The sequence below is a fragment of the Balaenoptera physalus genome (assembly GCF_965194825.1).
Source record: "Balaenoptera physalus genome assembly, chromosome: 4".
Classification (NCBI taxonomy): Eukaryota; Metazoa; Chordata; class Mammalia; order Artiodactyla; family Balaenopteridae; genus Balaenoptera; species Balaenoptera physalus.
Genome location: NC_138891.1, coordinates 128,788,739 through 128,813,668, shown reverse-complemented (window position 1 = coordinate 128,813,668; position 24,930 = coordinate 128,788,739). Strand labels below are relative to the sequence as shown.

General features: G+C 35.9%; 1 long non-coding RNA gene across 21 annotated transcripts in view; it reads left to right on the top strand.

The window, feature by feature from the left end:
• LOC309660117 overlaps positions 1–24,930 on the top strand; it is a 187,477-nt gene that overhangs the window by 139,470 nt on the left and 23,077 nt on the right. For 10 of the 21 annotated variants that reach the window (XR_014263146.1, XR_014263147.1, XR_014263150.1 and 7 more), the window contains one exon: positions 3,303–3,399. This is a non-coding gene — a long non-coding RNA (uncharacterized lncRNA). The other 11 variants (XR_014263144.1, XR_014263153.1, XR_014263154.1 and 8 more) reach the window with 7 other exon arrangements.

Sequence of the window (24,930 nt, the reverse complement as noted above, 5' to 3'; positions counted from 1 at the left end):
GATTTATATGATGAAGGGCAAGAAGTCTGGGAAAAATCAGAGAAATAGTATTCCCAACAGAAAAGAGGCAAGAACTAAGGCAAGAGGATAAAAAGCATGGGGTGTTCAGGAAATGTTGAGTATGTGTGTGTTGCCTGACACTATGTGGATGGACACAGGAGAAGTTAAGATGAGTGAAAAGCCTAATAGGCATTCTGACCTCTACTGTATGCAGTAGTAAGACATTGAAATCAACAAATTTGTTTCTAGACAAATGAACCTTGGCAATGATGTACAGAACAGATTGTCTGTTAGGAGAATATAGGAGAAAGTATGAAGATAAATGGTCATCAGTTATATAAAGGGGGTGTCATAAGAAGGAAGAAGGACAGCATTGTGAGATATTTATGAAACAGAATCTACCAGATATGATGACTGTTGTGGGAATATGGAAAGTGTAACTGATGTCAATATTCATGAGAAGATGCTGATAATTGCTACAATAAAGTTGGAAATTTTAAGAAATTGCTTATGATTAACATTAAAATAAGAAAGAATTCAATAGTTGGAACTGAATAAATCCTCAAATTGTTTATGGCTCTAATATAGTTTTTGTTTACACTACTGGTAGCTTACTGAGTGGATACAACATAGTTATCACTATAAGGACAATGTTCCCCTACAGTTTTACTCCATTTTTTTCTAGAATTTTTTTTTTTTTTTTTTGGCTGCACCCCATGGCATGTGGGATCTTAGTTCCCTGACTAGGGATCGAACCTGTGCCCTCTGCATTGGGAGCGCCACTGGACTGCCAGGAAGTCCCTCTACAATTTTATTATGTGCATATTGTTGATTTCATTGAAGTGGCCAGATAAAAGACCAGCATCTTTGACCTTAGCTAGTAGTTTTAAAAATGGAAGTAAATATAGACTTTCAAAAAAGTTTCTTCTTTAAAAATCTCTTTTAAAAATTGCCCTTGTCAGCTCCATGACAACCTTGATAAAGTATTTTTATATAGGATGAAAAATCAGAAGTCTTTAGATGGAATTTTATCTCTGGTTTCTCTGGATGAAATACACAGTCTAAGTAATGTTCATTGATGGAAAATGATGTTGCACAAAAAAAAATACATCATTCTGTCCTCTTTGGAAGACAGAATTTAGGTGTTCTTGACTAGGAAAGAAGTCATAATCATATTTAACCAACAACAAAAATGGAAGCCCAAATATTGTCACCACCTCTTTCTGTTGCTTTTGAAATGTGTTGATTTCACTTTGCTATGCAGAAAGCACTGAGGACAAACAAGAGGAGAAACCACTTCAAGACTCAGTCAAAGAGACAAGTTTAACTTGTACTTTCATTGACATTTCATCAAGAAAAATTGAAAGTCTTGTTTGTGATGATTTTGTCTGACTCACTTCTTCATTATACAAAGCACTTTTAAACTATGGTTTTCAAATCTCAAGAAAAAAAAAATTGCTGGCTCTACAGGATAGTCTAATATTAGGAGAAAAACCTGAGTTCTAAAGAGAAATGTGAATTAAGAGCTCTCTCTTTATAATGCATATACATATACATGCATAATTTAAATGCTAATGAAGTTGCCCTAAAAAAGTGAGTGAATTTAGAAACATTTGACTTAGTGCTTTGAAATGACTTTGGTGACTTCAGAACAGACACTGAGAAGAAGATAACGGCACATATTACCAATTGTTCTTCTATCCTCTCTACCAGGACTGTAAAGTTTCATATTGACGTGTTGAATGAAACTCTTTCCCATCTTGCTTCAGATAACTGGTGCTTGCTTAGAACCAAAACACCCAAAGCAGATGGAGTTCCAACTGTTTACAATATACAATAAAGATACCCAAACCTCTTGTATACTATGTCTTTCTTTTATCTTAATATGCAGGTTGAAATAGATATTTTTAATGGTCATGTAAAGATGTGCCATGTTAGTAGTTCAAATTTTTAAATTCAGTTTTCATCTGATAGAGCCAAAATGTGTATAAGAAAGTGGATTTGGGTGAAAGTTTTATTTCCTCTCAAAGAATATGTAAAATGAAATAAAAATATGCTTATCTACACACTTTTTCTCTTTGGCTCCTTATAGAGTTCCCAATGGCTTTTCCCATGACTATTAAAGACCATTAATTTGGAATTTAGTTAAGATTGCCTGATATTGTGATAAATGGAGCAATACTGGAAATCATAATTTATTTAATGAACTATTAAGTGATTTAAGAGAAGTTTTCCACCATTAATTAAAAACAATTTGTGCTCATGGCATAAGATTGGTACTCCTTGCTTCTGCACTGTGTCAGATCCTCTTAGCTTTGCTTGTCTACAGGGACTTTTGTCACATGGTACTGCAGCCACCATTGAGGCCATGGACCCTGCAGGTTTTCCTCCCAACAGGGGCACAGTTCACAGTGAGTTTCCTTATGCCTGTGCTCCATGTGTCTCTACTCACCATCTACCCCAAAGCTTCCCATGATGTGAAATACCATGGGACCACCTTAGCGCCTACTCAAGAGCAGCCCAGAAGTGCTATCTTGTTAAGGCACCATAGAGTATAACTTTCACAAATGAGACACTGTAATAACAGGTAAATGCTTTCCCGTTGTCTCCCAGTGGAGAACCCAGGGATGCCACAGTACTCCAACTTCCTAGAAGATGGTCCCAGGAGACCAAGCACCCTGATGTGTCTGATCACAGATGGTAGTCAAATCAGAACAAGCCTTTTTATTCACTTGCCCTTCTTCCCTGCCTCTCTCCTTCTCTTTGAACACCCTTCCTTGGAATTATTCTCCCTAATGAAGTGTTAGAACATAAGATTTGCCAGGGATCTACTTTCTTCAGTTCCACACTGAGGAATTATATGAATTAGGGTCTGCTGCTTAATTTTCACCCTATAAAAAAACCTCACAGTCTGCATTATCAGAAAGACCACCCCATTCTGATGAATCTCTACCCACTTGATGTTCTCATCACTTGATATATTATATAATTCTTTATTATAATTGCCTGTCTCTTCCCATTAGAATATAAACAGTAGAGACAGACTATTTTGTTCATTATATATCCCCACAAGCTAAAATATGTTTGACTGTCAATAATATGTGTTAAGTTTTGCTTGAAAGTCACCTCTACCAGATCTACTCAGACCTTTCCATTTGAAATTATAACCAACTCCTCTGCCCCTCTGCCTTGCCCCCAGTCCCCTTGGCCATTGCTGTTTTTCCATCATTAATTTTAAAAACATCAATTAAAAACAATTTGTGCTCATGGAATAAGATCAGTACTCCTCTCTTGTGCATCAGATGCTCTCAGCTGCAACTGTCTTTAGGAATCTTGGCCACCATTGATGCCACTGACCTCGCAGATTTTCCTCCCAACTTCACAGGGACACAGTCCACAGTGAGTTTCCTCATGCCTGTGCTCCATGTGTCTCTACTTACCATCTACCCCAAAGCTTCCCTGGTGCAGGTAAGTTTTTCTAAGTTACTGTGTAATATACTTTTTTTGTGTTTTTAATTTATAGTGATCACCCCTCACCAGCATGCAAGCTTTACAAAGTCAAGTTTGCTTTGTTTTGTGTTCCATGCATCCCAAGTGCCTAAAACAGTGCCTGGCACATAGTAGGCCTTCTACTGAGTGGATGAGGAGTGCTTAGCCTCAGATGTATGAAAATAGTATATTGGTCATAGTCTCCACTGAACTAGAGAATCTGTGAGTTTTGTTCATGTAAATTGATTTGCCAAGACTAGACCCACACATACAGAAAGTTCAACTAAATTTAAGAAGAGTAGAACCAACTCAGTAGATGCTAGAAAAATACACCAAAATATAATGTTATTATCACCACCACCCCTCTCCAAACTACTCTCCAAGACTTTTCTTTGATTGTATTTTTTTCTTCTTCCCACCTCTCTCCTATGTTTAGTTCTAGTGTTTCAGCTCCTTCTATAAAATTGCCATACAATGAACATAGAACTGGGACTTAATCAATATTGTTCTCATTTATGAAGAGACTCTAAAATAGTCTAAGCTGTTTTCTTCTTTTACCTTGATATGTAAGTTGGAATGGATATTTTTTAATGGCAGCATAAGCTATGGTTTCAACCTATACAAGCTAGAAGTCTCCCTCCAAAGATTTTGATTATATCAGGCATAGTATAAATATAAAAAACTTCATAAGAGTATAACCAAAAAAATCCCAAAACATTAATTCTTCAATAGTCTGCTTCTTCACCTGTCAACAACTAGCTTCCTTTAGTTTCTGTTCTACTTCAAGTTGTGCTCTGGATTTCAAACACTACAAAGTTACTTGCTTCTCCTTTTGCACCAAGATCCAGTGAGGCTCTGATCTTAATTTTGTGCTTTGCTTGTTCTACTAACCCAAGCAGATGGGAGTTGGAGGTGCCAGAACACTAACTCAACCATGGGCAGGAGACCTGAAGCACCAAACTTTTTCCTCAAGCCTGTCACTGTAATGAAGGCTGTTGCCCCAGGATCATACCTTCTGTCCCTCCCTCAAATAGAAACCAATTACTCTAAGTTTCGAGAGGAAGCTGCAAAGAGGAAAAAAAAAAGAGGACTTGTTAGAACCAACTAAGCCCAAGATGGTGGAAGATTTGACTTCCAGTAGACCTTGAACCTCATTATAATGATAATACATTAGCATGCTAAATGACACACCCACCAGTGCCATGACAGTTGACAATTACCATGACAACAACTGGAAAAGCCCATTCAAGGACTGAAAAGGAGTGTTGCATTTCCAGGTCCAAACCACATCCCTGTTCTCAGATAACTCATGAGTATTCCTCCCACTCTTTCCAAATCCCTCTCTTTTACCTCGACCCTCCTATATATTTGGTGTTTCCACCTGAATTGGGTTGAGAAATTGATTTGTGAACTAGGATCCTGCTTCTCCGTTCATTGGCCGTTGAATAAAGCTTGTGCTGTTCTAGTCTAAGCATCAGTTTTGTTATTGGCTGCATGAATTCGATTGGAAAAAGAACTTTCCTAACTGAGACAGGTCGTCTTGGCCAGGACGTGGGTCAAGTTGACCAGTTCAGTAACATCACTTGCCATATGTACAAATAGCTCTGCTAAGGCTGACATCCTCTCTGAAACCTCTGATTAATCCTTGAGCGTTGGCAACCCTAACCACCCTAGAAATCCCTGCGTATTTCTGTTCTAGGGTGCATATGAAAATGTGATTTCATATTTTGAGTTCTTGTATCATTTCCTATATCATCCTAATGCTTGTGAGAGCAGCTCCCAGTTTTGTAACTACCTTCTCTTTAACACAAGAAGTCAACCATGCAATCTCAGTGTTCAGTTTAAATTGGTTTCTATTTCCTATCACTTTAATTAAAAACTTTGGGTCTCAAAAGCAGGGACCAGAATTCCATCTTACTTTTTAACCTCCTACTCCCAATACAGGTTGAGTGCTCTGTACGAATTGTGGGTGTCAGAATAAAGTGTTGAAAACTTTTCTTTCTGAGGATGGTTTGAAAACACTAAATGTTTCTCATATGATTTCAAATAATAGGGGATTTCATTTTTATTTGTTTCAGGATTAAATATCTATTGATAACCCGAAGAGGGGAGTGTTGCTAATGATATTTTTATGTTATGAATAGTTAATTGAGAAATGCAATACCAAATTGGGACATATATAGGACTCCTGGCATAATTATGAAGATAATCTTAAATCATACTAACTTTAAAATGGTATTCTAGAGTGTTTACTATGTTCCAGGAACTGTACTACAAGCTTTAAGTACTAATTATGTAATTTAACAAATTATATAAATTAACAAAACAAATCTTTAGATATTATCTTCACTTTATAGATATTGAAAGTGAAGCTTAGGGAGATTAAACAAATTGTCCAAAATCATACAGGTATAATGTGGCAGAGCTGAAGGTGTATATAGGGTGGGCACTCCAAAATCCTTGCCCTTTACCACCATTTTGTGTGGCACTATTGACCTTCTGAGCTTGAAAGGTTTTCTGTGGTGGGGGACAGTTCTGTGTCGTGTAAGATGCTTATCAGCATCTCTGGATTCTACTGCCTAGATGCAATTAGCACTGCCCTGCTGTAACAACTAAAAATGTCTCCAGACATTGCCAAATATCTCCCCTGTGTGTATGTCAGGGGGCAGTGAGGGGAGGCAGTTTTCCCCTTTGCCAGCTTGTGAGTCACTGCTCACTGGCTACCTGCATAATAACATTAGTGGCCTAAGTAATAAAACTTGATGTAGATTACAGAATTTATGTGTTGATTTGCAAATCTAGACTGAGTCCACAATAAGCAAAAACTAAAACACACTGGCATAAAAAATTAATAATGGAATAATAAATCATCTTTTCACTACAGAGAAAATCTCTGAAATTTTTATCTCTTGCATCAGACAAAAAAATGACTGAGGTGACTAGCTTTTTGGTATTTAACCTCATCTCAGCAAGTTTGCATAAGCGCTCTTTTCTAAACACTAGTGAAGTAGAGGACTAGAATTTTCTTACAGCTTTGTACAAAAGCATAGTTTCTCAACCCTGGAAAGACAAGCTAATCCTCATTTGGAAGACCAGGTGAGGGAGGATTATTGGGTGAGTGGTAGCCGGTAATTCAGACCAGATCACCAGTCAGCTGACCTAACTCTAACCCAGTAATTATCTGCCCTTGGGTCACAGTTTCCTCAGCTAGCCCTTGTGTTGGTTGTATTTATCATGTGTTTAAGTCTATAGTTTTGTAGCTGGCAAACATAACTCTACATGAATAAAAATCATGAAAAAACTTGACCATCATTTCAAACAGAGTAATACCAACCAAACCAGTAATTTTAATTTATTTTTTAATTTGAGTTTTCTATCTCTTGTATTTCGTGGATTTGTGTAGAAGGAAATGGGGTAAATAATGTTTTGAATATTTCAATATGAAAAAGAAACATCAAAAGTAAGGTGTTTCATAATCATTTATGTTATAAAATTGGTTCACACCTATAGGGATTTTCTGTTAACTCTTCAAAGTCATTTTTAAAAAATGTTTAAGAGTATTTCAGTATGTCTTTATAAGAGAAAAATATAGTTACATTAAAAAAAAATAAATCTTAGAAACTTAACACATGCCTATTTTAGGGAATACTACCATCTCAACAAATATTTATTGAGCTCATATGATTTCCAAGGAATTTGGCTAAATATTGTGAGGAGCTACTATGAAAAATAGGACACTGTACCTATATTCAAGGGATTTATGCTGAGATAAGACCAAAAGAGAAATACAGAAATGACGATGATACAAGTTTGTATAAGTGCCCTAAGATATGTTCAAACAGAGAGCATTGGGGTTTAACATCTGCCTCAAGAGACTGTGTTGAACTGGAGAACCAGAAAGACTTTATGGATAGAGTGGTACTTAAGATGCAATGTGGAAGAATCATAATAAGCAAAGATGAGTGGGAGGAAAATGTTAGCCTATGTGAGCAAATAAAAATGCAATGAGAGTACCAAGTTCAGGCTGCATTTAAAGAGAAGTGTGTAGATTGTGTTGGCTAGTGATTAAGGTATATATTTAAAAAAAAGAGGAGAAACCAGCACTACAAAGATAAATTAGACTCTACGAGGAAGGCCAGGTGACGGGTAAGTGGCCTAGGAGATAATTGTGGGCTCTTAACAAGTGAAATGATAAATCATCAAACTTGCATTTAAGAAAAATGATTCTGGTAGCAGGGAGTGTCCTGGATAAATTGATTTGAGGAGAAAGTTGCAGAGACACCAATGATCGGGTTTTCCTAGATTACCAGTAAAATAAAATGAAGTTGAGTTTGCAAGAGCTGTGGTGAAGTAAAGAAAGGAATCTAGTCAAGAGACCTTGAGGAAGTAGAATCCAGGTCACTTGTTAATTTGATTAACTATATAGAAAGGAAAAAAAGATTATCTGGCTGAAGAAATATGTTACTTGACAATTACTTCTTTCAATAAATATCAACTGCATAAGTTAATTTGTAACTTCATTAGAAATCTCCTATTTAAGGTAGACATGTTGAGTAATATATTTTAAAGTGGTTTCTTAACTACCAGTGCTTTGGCTATTTGGGAGTAAATTTCATATATATAACATATATATAGTATCTATACACAAATATTATGTATATATACACATACACATTATATATACACATATACATTATTCATTTATTTATTCATTCATTTATTTATTTATACATTTATTCATTAATGTATACAATCTACAATTTTAATCTCCACTGTTGTCAGAAACTAACCCCATTTTAGATACATTAGAAAAATTATGGTGAAATTGTCACTACGCTATGGGAAGATCAAACCTTGAAAATAGTACTTATGATGGCAATTTTCAAACAAATAGTATTAATAATAATACAAAGCATTTGCTGAATATTTTCCATGTGCCAAGAACTATTCTAAGGACATTATGTGGAATATCTCATTGAAACCTAACAGCAAGTCTATGAGGGAGAGACTATTTTAAGCCTCACTTTATAACAAAGAGAGGTTTAAGTAAGTTGCTAAACTCACAGTGGGTAAGAGAGAGACAATAAGAAATCAGGCAGTTGAATAGAAAATCTGTGCTGCTGATCTGACCAGTGGGCTATTCTAGGTATCGGTGTTTAAGATAAAGAGAGGTAATCCAGGGAAGACTCACAGAAGAGCTGCTAGCAGAGTGAAGAAATGACATAGATTACATACAGAACAATTAAAGGGAACTGGGAAGTTATGTCTGGGAAAGAAATGTCTTAGACAGTAGGACGGGTCACACTGTACATTTCTTAATACTTCACCTAATGTGTTCTGTCTTGCTTCTAGAAAACAGACAACTAGGGAAACTAAAGAAAGACAGAATTTGGCTGAATTTAAAATAGTTTTCCAACAGGTAAAACTGTTCTAAGATAGGGTGAGCCATATCCAGAGGCAGTTAGTTCCTTGTGCCTGAAATATTAAATTTGGAAGGGACAGTGTACAGAAGGTTCAAGCTTCACATTAGGGTTTCAGGTAGATGACCTTTATACTTTCTTTAAATCCTAATTTTCCATAATGCTATAATTATCAGTTAAGAGAATGATCTCAATAAATAGATAGGAATTTACATGTCACTGTCAAAGTAATTAACAGGTAAATTTACCTTTTAGGGATATTTTCAGGGATATGGGATATAATATGTGCAAAGCACTTGGCACATTGCCTGGCATATACTAAGTGCTCAATAAATATGGGCTGTTACTATACTTTTTATTAACTACTCATGTTATTTTGTGTAAGCTAATCTTTAAGAGGGTAAGGCTCTAAGACATCTAATTTTAAAATGTGTGTGATGCTATTTTCTTAAAAAAAATGCTCTTGCATATGTGATTCAACATTATTCACATGAATAAAAAGTTAAAATATAATCCTAAAATATAGGATATTTCTAAAATGGTGTACATGTTTTAAAATATATAAGTAAAGTGTACAAGTTAAACAAACAACCTATCTTTTTAAAGAAATAGAGATCACGCCAGTATTTAAAATTAACCAGATAACACCATGAAAAGCATCCTCTGTCTCTTCTTTTGATTTAATGTTAACTATTTATTAAACTTTATATTATTTTCCCCATAGTACAAGCCAAAGCACACATGTAGAGAAGGATTAAAGTGTTTAGACCATAGCGCTATTTTGTGGTGATAGATTGGTTTCAAGAACAATGTGTGCATTATTTCCAGCCATAAACAGATCAATCTTCGTGCTGTGATGGGAGTGACTGGTATTTCCACTACTGTTTGATCATGCCATTAACTAGCTGATTCACTCACTATCTAACATTGAAATCAAAATTATTTTCTCAGTGCCATGGGATTACTGTGCTTCTGTGCACATCTCATTCAACCACGCTAAGAATAAACACAGTAGCCAGAATTCACTATCATGTGTTTCAAAAACACAAATAAGTTAGAAGGTGTCATAGAATTACTCCTTGAGTTTAGCTTATACAAAATAACTTTAGAGTAATTAGTTTAAAATTATATTTTGAGCACTGTTTATATATCAGGCAACGTGCTAGGTGTTTTATATAGATTATTTCACGTATCCCTGAAAATAGCCTTATGAAGTAAATACTATTTTACACCTGGTAATTATGTAAATGTCTGTTTAGTTATTGGTGAGGGGGGAGTATAATTCTTTTACTGATATTACACAATAGTAGAAAATTAGAATTTAAACAAAATATAAAGATCATCTACTTGAAACCCTAATGTGAGAAATTTAATATTTGTTCAAATTTAATATTCAAGCATGGAGAACTCATTTCCTCTGGTGCCACATGGGACAGTGGTAGGTTGGTGATGATTTTTTGAATTAATAATTAGGAGTGAGGAGTGGTATTTAGTGGGAAAAAAAGGAGAACAAGAGATAAAGATATATATATATATAGATTTATAGATATATCTAGTGAGGATATTTACTGAGGAAAAATCACATGGAAAAGGAATTAGATCTTTTCTGCTTAGTTCCAGAAGAATGATTTAGAACTCATATATAGGTGTAGCTGTAAGGTTGATTCTTTGATGTCATAAAATATAATTGATCCTAAATTCTACTCATATAATCTGTAGAAAAAAAGGAAGGAAGGAAGAAAGGAAGGAAGGAAGGAAATGTGTCACCTTGTAAGGTACTGAGCTTCGGCAATATCCCAATTCATTTAGATGTTGAGAGTCTATTTAACTGACTGTTATGTAAGGTAAAGTTTCTTGTGGGGTTAAAACCAAGAAACTGATAGTGTCCCTTTGAAATTGAATATCTTATATGATTTTTTTAATAGCACTAAAAGCCTGAAGAATTTTTTGTAGTCAAACGAAAGAATTTTTTTTTCCTCTAAATGCCTAGGTCTTTTAACCTAGACAAATTAAAGGAAACTTTGCTAACAGTAAGGAGTAAGATTTAGAAAAATCATACTTAGTTGGCTTTGAAAGCAGAAATTTTATACATAGGTGAATTTCCAAGATATATAATATAGGATCAAGATTATGTGCCACCATTGTTGACTATCTCAGTATATATATATATATATACAAACACCATCACCACTACCACCACCAAGGACAACATACAGGGTGGGTACTCAGCCTTTGGTTATTTGGCCCAGTTATTTGTTTGTATATTTGTATTCTTCCGTGTTTCTGATGACTGCATGGTCAGGATGAGATTTTTCCTCTCCCTTTGTACCATCAGTTTACTACCGGGCTGCTCACTTTCCTTACTATGCAGTTTCATGAAGGCTTGGATATATGGAAATCCCCCTGTCTTTCCACTTTTGTGACAAAACGACTCTAGCTGAAGAACAGTATAGTAATTTAGTCTACCATTCAAAGACCACCTTTCCTCATTTTCAAGAATGTACTTTGGTCAAGCAGAATTACAATAGAATTTTTTTTTTCTTAGTCATAGGCTTATAACTATAGGTTGACCAGTCTGCCAGGATTTTCCCCAGGGGTCTATCAGATGGAATTAAAGAAGAAGCGTTTCCCATGTTTGATTGCTAGAACATTCATGCATGGACTAAGAACAAGAAAAACTCCTCACCAGCAACAGAAACCCCAAACCAAACAAGCCAAAACCAAATTTGCTTCCAAGTTCCAACTTAGCCCATGATCTCGGTCCAAGCAGTGTGCTAATCAGATGGGAAGGGGGCAGGGCACAAACTTTAAAAGAATGACATAGCCCGAAGACAGGACATAAACTGGTTAGCACCAACTAGGTCCAAGGTGGTGGACGAGTCAACTTCCACTAGACCTTGAGCCTCTGTATACACTCATTGTAACACATCAGCATGCAATGACACACCCACAGGCGCTATGACAGTTCCAAGGCTTACCATAAAAGGTCAAAAAGTGGGCAGTGGCTCAATTCCTGGAAATCCCCACCCCTTCCCCAGAATAGTTGGAATAATTCTCCTACTGATTAGCATATGAAATTACCCACGCCTATAAAAACTGACAACCATGTACCCTGGCGCCTCTCTCACTTTCCGAGATGGCCCACGCTCTGTCTGTGGAGTGTGTATCTCCGTGAATAAACCTTCTTTCACTTTACTATGGCTCGCTCTTGAATTCTTTCAAGAGTCAAGCACCCACACTTGACGGCCGTCCCAGGGACTCGCCTGAGACCTGAGACGTGACCACCCTCTTGTACCCCATTTTCTTTCCTGCAACACCTTCTAAATGGGATTCCCCGGAATCCCCCAAATAGGAACCAAGGCTTCCCCAAACAGACAGGGCCAAACAGGCCCTCAGAGTGCATACAAGGGACTTATCACATGCTGGCCAAGGTGTCCTAGATGCTACTCTTCTGCTTCCCCAAAATAAGTCCTTGGAGTACCAGGACGGTCCAAGCAGGAGGAAGAGAGGAACAGCCTCACGGCAAAGATGGCCTCAGCAGCTGCTAGGGTGATCCTTCTTCCGCCGTCTACTCCTGCCCCAGATTTCCAGCTGCTGGGATGGCGGACGGGGTATGACTATGGCTCGGGCTTTCCAGGCAAGAGTCCCAGGTGATCTGGCCTCTATAGGAGTTCTCCAACTCTCCACTCCCTAGAAAGAGGCTAGTGTGGAGAAAACATTGGAGCATCCTAACAAGCCAAGGGACATCCCCACCCCAGGACCTTCCCAAGTCGGCCCCACGTTGGACGCCAAAAATGATGCCGATAGCTTAGCCTCTCTGCACCGGTGCCAGGTGGAATCTTGGAGACAGAGTTTTGGGTGAAGTAGAAAAGGATAGCTTTATTGTTTTGCCAGACAAATGGGGACACAGCTGGCTCCTGCCTTAAAAAACTATGTGTCCCAACCCAGGAGGATTTGATGAGGAGTTTTATAACAATACTTCAAGGGTGGGGTTGATGACAAGATTAGGATGTGTGCAGGGTCTCAGATGATCAGTCTCCTAATTTTGATGAGCTTCTCTGGTCCCTTTAATCTTGCCTCAGGTGGTTTGTTGGTTGTTCCTCCCTTGATTAGAAACTGTTTAAATCTGCCCTTTGAAACTCAAGGAAGGTCATGGAGGCTGAACAGAAAGGCTCCTTGTGCCCAGGAGCCCCTACAGCAGTGGTCCCCAACCTTTTTGGTACCAGGGACTGGTTTCATGGAAGACAATTTGTCCACAGACAGGGGCCGGGGGGATGGTTCAGGCAGTAATGAAAGTGATGGGGAGCAATGGGAAGCGGCAGATGAAGCTTCGTTCACTCACCCGCCGCTCACCTTCTGTTGTGCGGCCCGGTTCCTAACAGTCCACGGACCCAGTACTGGTCCATGGCCCGGGCGCTGGGGACCTCTGCCTACAGGGTATGCTCTGTTTCAATTCTGGAATCAAGTACTCAAGAAAATTGAAGGGTCATTGAGACACACAGGTAGAATATCTTTTTTTTCCTGGTAGTATTATTTCAGCTGCAAGGTGGGTTAATAGGTCATAATGGTTGATCTGTGAGATCTAAAAACATTTCCAATATGTGATTTACTATTTAAAATGAACAAAGACATTTCCTAAGTGTTTCAAGTTCTAAGTATAAATTTTTCAAACACCTTTTTGTAATCACCTACTTATAATTTGAATAGTAAGATAAGTTCCATTTAACATATTTATTAAGGTGCTTATAATATGAGAAACTATGTGCTTGTCAAATGCAAAGGTGAATAATACAGAGCCTGTCCTCAAGGAATGTACAATCCAGGCTGCACAGCAGTCAGAGCAAAGACATGGAGAGACCAACGGCTGGGGAAAGTAATAATAGTCTGCTTGTGAATTTGAAGGAACAATTCCAAAAGAATGTCTGGGAGGCTACTAAAAGAATGAGTATAGAATCTTGATTGCCCAGAGCCAAGAGTAAATAGTAGTGAGGTTGGGAGAGTAACATATATTCTATTTTACATCTAACTTTATTATAGAGTACTGAAAACATCCTCTATGTAAGAATCAAAAGCAAATTTTTCTTTTTATAAATGGTTCAAAAAATTGTGTGTATGAATCCAAGTGTAAAGGTGCTCTATCTTCTACGTCACATATGGGACAGAGTTTTCTGGGCATTAAGAGCTACAGGTTTAAGGACCAAATTCTAGTATTAGTACTAACCGAGCTTATTCAGGTAGGTATCCTCAGAAAACCATGTCTGGAAGGCATTGTATGATTAACCATGACAGGAGTAAAGTCAAAAAGGGAGGTACAGTCCTGGTTCATCAGAAGTAATTAATAAGTCTTCCTGGGTGAGAAAGCTAGAAGGTAGGATTCAAAGTTAGAATGTAGGAGTTTAGCAGTAATATTAGCCCTACAATAGCTATTATTTATTGGGTACTACTCTATCTAGTACTGTGCTAAATATAAATATATTCATAGTGTTAGTCAATCTTCAATAATTTTATAAGGCCTATCTCTATTATAATCATGTCCATTTGAGAGATAAGTAACTTGCCCTAATTAGCATGGGCAAGTGATGACATATGAGTGAAGGTCTTTGGAACCCCAAAGTTCATACCCTTAATTAAAATACTTTATTGTTTCTCATACAACGAAGGTATTAAGTTGAACCATATGAAATTGTCAAACTGGTGTTGACCTAAAAAGAATGGCAATTTCATGTGGTATAAACTAATCAAAGCAGTCTCTCAGAACACTCAGTAATGTCTTGAAAGGTTACTTGCATTCTAAGATAATTTATTATAAGTATCTCAGAGTTATCTAGTCTGTCTTACTTCCAGAATGGAATTTTCCTGGATGATAAAAATCTCAAGCTAGCTCAGGCAGGTTCTCACTAGGGGAAGAGAGATACTCTTAATTCATCCAGGAACACTTAGAATACTGGAAGGGTGTGGACCCCTGGCTGAAATTGCAGCTCTGCTATTGTCCTATCAGGGATTTATTCTGGTTGATTTCTTTGTTATTTTTTCTTTTTATCATAATGTGAATAGACCCTAACTTACTTTTCCACCACATTTTTACTTTAAGCTTTTGATGTCTAGTTATGGAACACAAACTTTTGCCACACACACACACACCCAAGATTAGTTACTAGCAGGTAAAAAAAAAAAAAAAAATTCCAGGAGAGAGATGATGAGATCTTCTTCTTAGACTCCTAAGGTTATAGGTTTTGATAAGGTTACTGATGAAGTTAAGCAACATGTAATCCTTTATTTCCCAAAGTCATAACAGAACCAGAAAGGGTGACATATCGCTCACCTATCTGGACAAAGTTGTGGTGTGATAGGAAAGATTATACTGATGATAAGTCAGAAGACCTCATTCCTACTGCTCTGTGACTTAGGCTCAGGAAAATTGAGTGATTTACCATAAGTCTCCTCAAAACTAAATTAGGACTGATAGTAATAATACCTCCATTTCAATAAAGCTATGAGGCTCTTTGAAAATGTATAATGAAGACACGTCTTCAATGTGGCTGTAGTCTAGATCAACGGATGTCCATTATATAAGTAATAAAAGAATAGCATATGTTGAATTTCTTTTAGAATATTTATAACCTGCTATATTTCATTAAAGATTCAAATGTATTACATTTTCTATACATTTAAGTTGATCTGCTTAAGAAAGATATATCAAAGAATATAGATTTCCTTTGATAATTTCCTAAATGGATAGTATTTCATTTAAAACAGACTTAAAGGTAAATAGTTGTTGAACCTCTAACTTCTCATCTTCTGATCTGGTTGTGGTTCAAATTTAATCTGTAATAATTTGTGCATACACTTTAAGGAAATATTTTAGTTCACATCTTTGTTAGAAATGCCAGATACCTTCTTCTCATGATAAGTTTCTTTAGAAACTACTTATTGCATTATTTTTTGGTGTGGCTTAAATAAATATCCTTTGAACTCTCTGCCAAATGAACTGTATTTTGTATCACCTGAATTATCTGAGTAACATACTGATTAAAAATGAGTATTGTCTGAATTCAGACTTTCAGTCCCAGCCCTAAATTAAATCAGTCTCTTGTACCTAAGGGAAAGACATTTCGAAATAGCTCTACCTTTTCCTATAATTATCTAAACAATCTAAAGAAAACACATTTTAATAAAAATTTGTCATCTATTTCCAATCCCTCTTGCAAAAATGAGTCTGTTAGGGTGTGAAAAGTCTGAGTCACCAAGGTCATGAATGAGAGTGCAAATTCATTACAAGAACTAATAAGTTGCACCCATTTTATTGTTACGAGTAACATAGTTCACATTAAAAAGTTTACTCCTTCCAGAAGGTTTTCCTGATAGTACAAACAGATGTGTTGAACGTAATCTGTCTTGTGTTACAGTTATTTATATACTTATCTATTTTTCCCTAACAGATCTGAAAGCCTTTGAAAACAAGTTAAGTGTATGTCTCAGTTTAGAGTTCCCAACAAAATGTATTTAAATAATTTATATATATGATTAAGAAGTATGAACTAATATTCAAACAACAATAATTATTTAATTAATTTATTAATAATTTAAGTAGATGGGTTTTTATCCAATTAAATATTTACTTTTGCTATTAACAACAAAGGGTAATAGAAATTATTTAGTAAAAAATATACACTAATATTGGGAGAAGGTAAGCAAATATACTTCTATATGATACTGTATTGAATTATTTGCCAAGTAACACTTCTTAGTTAGTTCTATATTAATTGTAGTTTAGTTAAGCTGAGTTGAAATAAAGAGGGAGTAATTTTGAGAAATTCTAAATTCCTGCCTTCTAGTCAATTCCTTAGACTTTCTTTAATAAATTAATAACACTGTTTTCAGCATGTGGTCCTGGAACCACTGTGGGTTTTTCAGTAGATCTATGTGGACACAATTCTTTTTAAAATAATGCTAAGACATAATTTGTCTCTTTCACTCTCATCCTCTTACAAGTATATAGTGGAGTTTTCCAGAAGTTACATGATATGTGATGGTGTCATCACTTTGGCTGATAATGGACGGTAATGCTTGTGTATTTTTGTATTTTAAAATCATCAAGAGTGTAAAGGCATCTTCAGAACAAAAGGTATAAAAACCTACTGCTCTAGAAGAAAGTTTAATTCAATGAGAAGTATTATAATAGGAGGTTAATAGAACAACTATGTTACTTGACATTTACTTCTTACTTCTGAAGATGGAGGATCCTGGTCTTCTAAAATTACAGAAGGTACTTGAGAATGATGCTTTTCCCCTTTTTCCCCTTGTGACAGCTATAACCAAGAGTTGTTAGATGATGTTCACTAAAACAGTAGACATGCCTGATAAAAATTTGTCTGCCAAAAGAGAAATGCATGTGCTAAGGGAAAATTATTTTTCTTATATTTAATATAGATTATAACATTTTTAATTTCAATGCTTCATCTTTTGTTCTCAAACAGATGAAAGACAAACTTCTCATCTTGCCAACCCCAAACCAACAGAGTTGCATCACTTACCCCAGCCCTAATATTCTTTTAACTATAGATGTGTCATACAGAAATTGAAGTAAAATATTAATTTGTTTTAAAAACAAATCTGAAACCGCAGTTTCTTTTCCACTATTTAAAATCTCCCTTCAAGAGAAGGAAACATCATGTCCAAAGCACTGGCTTCCTCATAGTGAAAAATTGGAGGGATCACTTTATTCCATGGTGACAATATCCAGACCTCTATTACTTCATCAAAGAAGTGGGTCCCTTGCCATTAGCCAGACTTGAGTGTTCCAAGTATCATACCATGAATTTTTGACAGAAAAATCACTTCTTAAGAATATCTGAACATACTTGGGTACACTTTCAGGTTTTCAAGTTATAGTTATTGACTAATGAACAGGAATTATTTTTTCTCAAATGGGTTGTGAAATTATTATCAAAGAAAATAAAACCAAACTCACTTTTATTACTAAAGTTTGGAATCTAATTTCCTTTTATTTTATGGCTACCACTCTGCTTTAGTTGAAGCTTTCGTAAGTTCTAAGTCTCAAAAGTACTCTGCAGATATACAATTAATGAGCATTTGCTAAAGAATATTTCTTTTTAAAATTATATCATTGATTCAACCCAATCGATGGTAATCAGCATTGTTACTGGCCTTCCCAGATGTCATTTACTACCCTGGCCACTGCAAGTGCTGGGAATGGTGTGCAGTACACCTTGACCTCTTCAGAGAATTGCCTTAAGGTAATGGTTGTCTTCCTGGGTGGTCACATCTGTCCTTACTAGAGGCCAACATATGATGGTGCAAAAACCTTGCCCCCTTAGAAATTCCTCTGTGATTTATATCATACTAAATTCTGAAAGAAGATCAGGCATGGCTTACAAATATGGTCAGCTCACTAAGTTAGCCAGTTCACTGAGTATCTCTGCCTAAAGTTGCATTAACAGTGATACTAATCCGTTAATCAGCAGACGATTTCTTGAGCCCTTATTGTGTGTCAGACAGTGTAAGGTATTGGGGACAATAGTACAACAAACAAAAGACCTCTGCCCTTGTGGAATTTAAATTCTAGGGAGTGAAACAGACAAAAACATAGAGGTAAACAAAACGAATATCCATTGTGATGTGATGTGAAGGAATCTTAACAAGGGATTAAGTGAATAATAGGAAGAGAATTGCTTAAATGGGGTAGGCAGCAGGGGCCTTTCTTTAAGATGTCCTCCAAAAAAGAGGAAGAGTATATAACTCTCGAGCATAAAGCACAATTCAGAGCAGAAGAAAAACTCAGAGAGTGTCTGCTTGTAAGATTGAAAATTTACCTCAGCCAGACTTGGAAGGGCTTAGGATCATCAGGTTCATATGGGAAGGAAACTTCAGGTCTGAGCTCTGAACAAACTCATGCAATAATTGTATCTTAGTGATGATGCACTGATTAAAGAAAGGAAGAAAGAAAAGGTGCTCAGGCCAGCACAGACTGCAAACCAGATCTCCTGCAACAAGAACAAGCTAAATCCCACAGAAGATAATCCAGACCAGTCAAACATGTAGACTATTCTGTTTGTCATGCTTTATGGCATTATGATTAGAAACTATAGTCCTATATGATAAATTTATTTAGCCTTTATGTATGTATATGTGTCTATGTATATGTGTATATTTATGTGTGTATATGTATTATATATATATAAATTTGATCCACCTACTTAGAGTTTTTTCTTTCTTTGCTTTTTTTAAAAATAGAATGATGGATTGATCTTTCTCAGATGTTCTTAATCATAGACATAAATTCCCAAGTTAAAAAACACTTTGCCCTTGAATAATATATGAAGGCATTCAGGAACAAAACAAGTCTTACCAAATTACTACATTTCAATTTTTGGTGCCTACAGGGGACAAAACCTACAGAGGCAGAATTCACTTCTTACAGAATTTCATCCTAAAGCTTAATTCTGTCTTGGAGTATTAATTTTATTCACACACCCTTGCAACCACTGGCATTCATTTGTCATATCCTAGGCAAGAAGGTCAGCCTCATGAGCTGGCTTTGGAAAGAAGTTAATGGGGTTTCACAGAACTTCTTCTAAACTTTAATCCCACGCATTTAACAAAGGGTCTAGTTAATAGTGATGTCCACAGTAAGAATGGTTTATATGAATATATTAAATAAATTTACCTTCATGAGACATATAAAGTTGAGAACTGTGCTGGGGAATTTCAATATAACTTCCAGAGATAGTATTCTAATTCTGCCTAAGTGATATCTCTAAGGTACCTCCACATAGTAAATTTGTTTGTATCCCTCATAGTTATCTGTGATGATGGTTAACAAATCTGTTTAATCTTGATTGAAAAATGCATAACATACTTTTTTTAATATTCTATTCTTATACGTTGATGTTTAATATCTTGAAAATATGAATGCATTTCTCATTTGCATTTTATTCAATAATTTGGGTGAAGTGATGATTTCTGTTTATTGATTAGTTAATTTAACCCCTTCTCATTCTAAAGAAGAAATTAAAGCATTTGTCATGAACATTTTCCATTACATAGCAATGTTTCCAACTAGGGTTTATAAAAGTCACAGATAAATCAGGGTTAACTGTGTTTATTTTACTAATTTTGAATCTTACTCATTAGTTTTCCAGCAATTTTTCTCCACTTTCAATTTTAAAGAAATTCTAAAGGCAAAAATGCCTTGAATAGCTCATGTATTTCAGCAAGTATAAAAGAAACAATAGTTAATTTAGTCATCTATTCCATTTCAGCTGTGGAGATACCAAAACAAACAAACACAAAGCTTAAAGTACCATAAAGCACCTATTATACTAGCAATTCTACATTTCATGAAGGTCATTATGTGATAGAAGAAAGGAAAATCAAATTAAGTAAACTAATTTATATATCATCTCGCAATCTCATCATCAAAATTTTTCCTATATATACCAACTCATTTTTTTTCTATTTACCTCTGTTAATATTTCATTCTTATCCCTTCCTGGTGATATTGATGGTTTTCATTGTTCATTAACTATGCCTTTCTAAAGAATTGTTTTGAAAATCTTCTAATTGACAATTTTCATACTTACATTTACTGCAAGCTGTATAAATCTATAAATATCTTCAGGTAACCACAACCTACCTTGGATTCTACTACTATATTTCTTATTTTTAGAGACACCAAAACATTGTGAATAATTATTTGGCCCATTTGACCCCATATTTTCATTTATTTAGTAATCTCCCGCACATCACCTAAGGATCCTATTCTTTGAACAGGAGATAATAACTGATGAGACCTTGGGATGTACTTTCTTGGGAGAAGTTGAATGAGTTTCATATGTAAGAATAGAGAGCAAAGGAATATTGGAGACCTTAAGAATGTACCATAGAATAAAAAATCCTTAACAGACATTTCACCAAAGAAGATATATAGATGGCAAGTAATCATATAAAATATATGTATATAATATATATTAAACAAACAAAAGCACTAGGATTTAGTAAAAGACATTCATTCACATTGATTTCAACTTACAAATAGCTTGATCATGTTAAACCAATTAGCTAAATTTAAAGTACTCCATCTTCTATCATTCAATAACATTAAATGCCCATAGAATTTATGAATATATTCTTTATTTACATCAATACCATTAGCTGGAGACCTATTATTTAATTATGGGTCTTGGGAGAGAAATAGTTAGGCTTTCATAGTAGCTGATCATATTTCAGTAAAGAACATTTAACCCATGAGATGTTTCAATATTAAAATGTTCAATTTATTTTGAAGTGCCATTATTCACTGAAGTGGCTTTGGTTCCAAAGGGATATTTAATTAATTCCTTATTGCATCTGTACAAAAGAAATGGTTGGCATAAAAATATCAAACCTGTCACCTGTCAGCCTATCATTTTAGTTTCATTCCTTAGAAACTTGACTCTTTAGATAAAGTTTCCTAGTTACACTTAAGTTCTTTGAGTTAACATTGTATCTGTTACATGTCCACCTAATATTGTAGCAAGAATTTATGGAAATTTGTTACATTATAGGCCAAAACATGTGGAATAAAAGGGAATAAAATTGATATTGATAGAGCATATGAAAGACGTCCAAATACAAATTTTGACAAATCACACATTTGCCTAAACTTAACATTCTTTAAAACAATGTGCCAGGAAATAGGCAATTCAGAGACAGGAAGAGGTGGAGCCTGGCTCAGTCAGGATTCAATCAGAGAAACAGAACGAACAGAACGAGTAGGAGAAATAAAACATGTGTCTCTATGTGAGACAGGGAGAGGGAGGGAAGGAGAGAGAAAAAGAGGAAAAGAGAAAAAGAAAGGGCGTTTTTGCAATGAATCACTTGTGTGATTGTAGTGTCTGGCTAGGCAAGTCTAAAAGTTAGAAATAAGTAGGGCAGACTATCAGGAAAAGCAGGCTGGGACTCTCAGGAAGAGTCTGCAGCTACCATCCACAAGCAATTTCTTCTTCCTCAGGGAAACCTCAGCTCTGCTCTTAAGGTCTCTCAAGTCACTAAATCAGACCTACCCAGATTATCTAGGATAATCTCTCTTACTTAAAAATAAACTATGGACTTGAATTATATATATCTATAAAATATCTTCATAAAAACACCTCCATTAGTATTTGAATAACTGGGAACTGCAGCCTAGCCACATTGACACATACAAAAGGCCAATTTGTCCTGCTGAGGAGTCCAGGTCCCACAAAAAGGGGATCCGCTGATCAAGAAGGTAGAACTGGGCCACTTTGTGCTTTCATTCCTGTGAACAAGCAGACCCATGGAAGAGTCTGTCTCATTGCAGGGTAATGCAGCATGGATACCAAAAGGAGCCAGGGTTACTGCTACAAATGAGGGCAAGAAGAACTATGTTTTGAACACAGGGTACTGACTAGGGCATTTCATAGTGCTTTCATTTACAATGGTAATTGTAAGTGGACCACTGTAGCAACCACAGTTCAACAAATGTAAAGCAACTAAGGTCTAAGCAGACCTTATTCTGCTAACTCTTCAGCGTTAAGGCTTTAGAACAGATTGTGGCTGGTCTCTTCCTTGAGGGCTGTGGGATGCATTTGACTTAATGGAGCGCATTAGGACATCTCTTGTGTTTCCCATAATGGCTCACCTTTACTCCAGCTTTAGCAATCAGCTTCACAGAGCTGTACCTGAAAACATTTTGCTTCAGCTGTACCAAGAATCTCTTAGTTTCTTTGCCAGTCTTCTCTGATGGGGTGAGGAGAATCTATCTGTCCTAGGTGCTAGAAAGTTGGGGAGGTTAACATCCTTTGGTTCTACCCTTAACCATGGGGGATGGAAGCCAGTGGATAAAAGCTTTTCCTCCCCACAGGCAAACAATTTTAAGATGCCGACAGATGGAGCCCCTGTTGCTTAAAGTGATGATCAACTTTTTCCTCATTTCCTTTTTCACTTTCCTCATCTCCCACTTGACATAAACCAGAGAATCAGGAAATGAGATTAAACAATCTGACCATGTACTACACACTGTATGTTTTCTGTGGGAGAAAAAAAAAGAAAAATTATAAACCAAGGAAACATCTCTCTAGGAATGAAGAGCAAAATATCAACATTAAAGAATTTTATTTTTGGTGAAATATTTTTCCATTAATTTACTTGTAAGAGCCCACCATTTGAACAATGACCATAATTCACAAGTAACAGTTAAGTAGTGTTTACATATTCTAAATACCTTATTTGTAGGCAAAGAGGCAACTGCCGAATTCCTAGAGTCAGAACCTGGAAAGGTTAGAAGCTTTAGAACAGTTTGACAACATTACAGCATCAAGATTTAATCAAATTTACCTCCGTTTGTATGCACGCAAATCACCATTTGACAGAAAACTTTTATCTTTTTTTTGTCAGTTATTAGAAAAAATCATGTTTATTTTTGCCAAAATTTAGAATATATTAAAAATAACACAATCTTATAACAAAGTCTGTTAATTTTGATGTCTATTATCTAATAAGAAGCATATTTTCCATTGGCTTCAAAGAACAGCATTTTACTGCCTGTGAGAAAAAAAAAAAAAAAATCTCAGGCATAATACAACATTTTCCAAAACCAAATTACATTAGTGTTTTTCAAAAAGTATTCCTTCATCAAAAGGAATTAGTTCATCAGAAGAAAATTATTTCAATATATTTGCTTTAGCTTGTTTTAAAACTGCTTTGAAACCTATGTTATTTTAAACATTTTTTAAGATAATGTCTACAGATGACAATAGCTCATTTGGGATAGTTCTTTATCGTCAAACGTTGCCTTGACATTTTCTTCATCTGTGGCATTGTAGAAAAGACTACCCCTGAGGATATCTTACACTGCTCTGAAGGACAAAACACCCTGTTTTGTGAGGTTTAAATTCATGCATTTTTATTGTTCCTCTTTCATCTGTCTGCCTCACTCCTACCAGAAAGTTTAAGATGAGGCAGCCTGTAGAAAAAAGGCTAGCAGACTAAAAGCATCTGGAAGGGGAAAGAAAAAAAAGTTAGTGAACATATGAAATAGCATTTTATAGGCTTTCTAATTCAGGAATTGTGTCCTATTCTTGAAATTCATCCAATTGGATAAGATTTCCTTTTATGAGTCTAAACCCTGACATCTACACAAGGGGTAAGCATATAATTGTAAGATCTTCCTATTTCAGTAAAGGAAGGAAACTGCTCAGCCAGATGGACGTCAATTGCACCGGAATTGTTGCTGAAAAGCCGTTCACCCCAAGTGGGAAGGAAAATGTGCTGGTTGCTAAGCTACTGATAGGCTTTGCCCTTCCTCTGCTTAATGGGCAGTCACTGGGTCAAGGCACAAATGATGACGTTAAAGCTGACTGTTCCTTTTTAATTGAATGGTGACATAGGAAGTGGCTAAGTGTTTCCTCTAAATCAGCTATTACCCCTTGCTATTCTCTAACCTTCACTCCGGGGTGAAGGGTGGGAACACAGACACACCCTGGTGTAACGGGAGCCTGGAGATGCAAGGGATGGAAGATTTAGTAATGGTAAAATGAGCAAATATGAATGATACATTTAGGTGCTAAAACTATGAAAATAATATAAAAATAATAAGTTTTTCAATGTTTAAAGGAGCTTGTAGTAAAAATGTAGGGGCAGGGGAGTCTATATAAAATACACTGGTGTTTATGACTACTATTTGTCCATGTAATGTTTCCTAATGGTAAAATATTGGGCACACTTATCCTTGGGCTTTTGCTCAAATTTAGCATGCCATCTTCCCCTGGGATTAACAAGGTCATCCTCAGAAATTAAAAGGCACAGCCGCAAGGCCCAGGATAGGCAGCTGCAGCCTTCTGTGGTTAATTTCAATGTGTGTGATTTTTATTTCTTGTCTCTGCCCCACTCACACACAGCAGCATGTTCTTGTGCTTAAACACTGGAAGCCACTGCTATCAAAGTTCTAGACTTTGCCCTCACAATTATTAGCCCTGTTTTACCCTCAGGTTTTTAATGA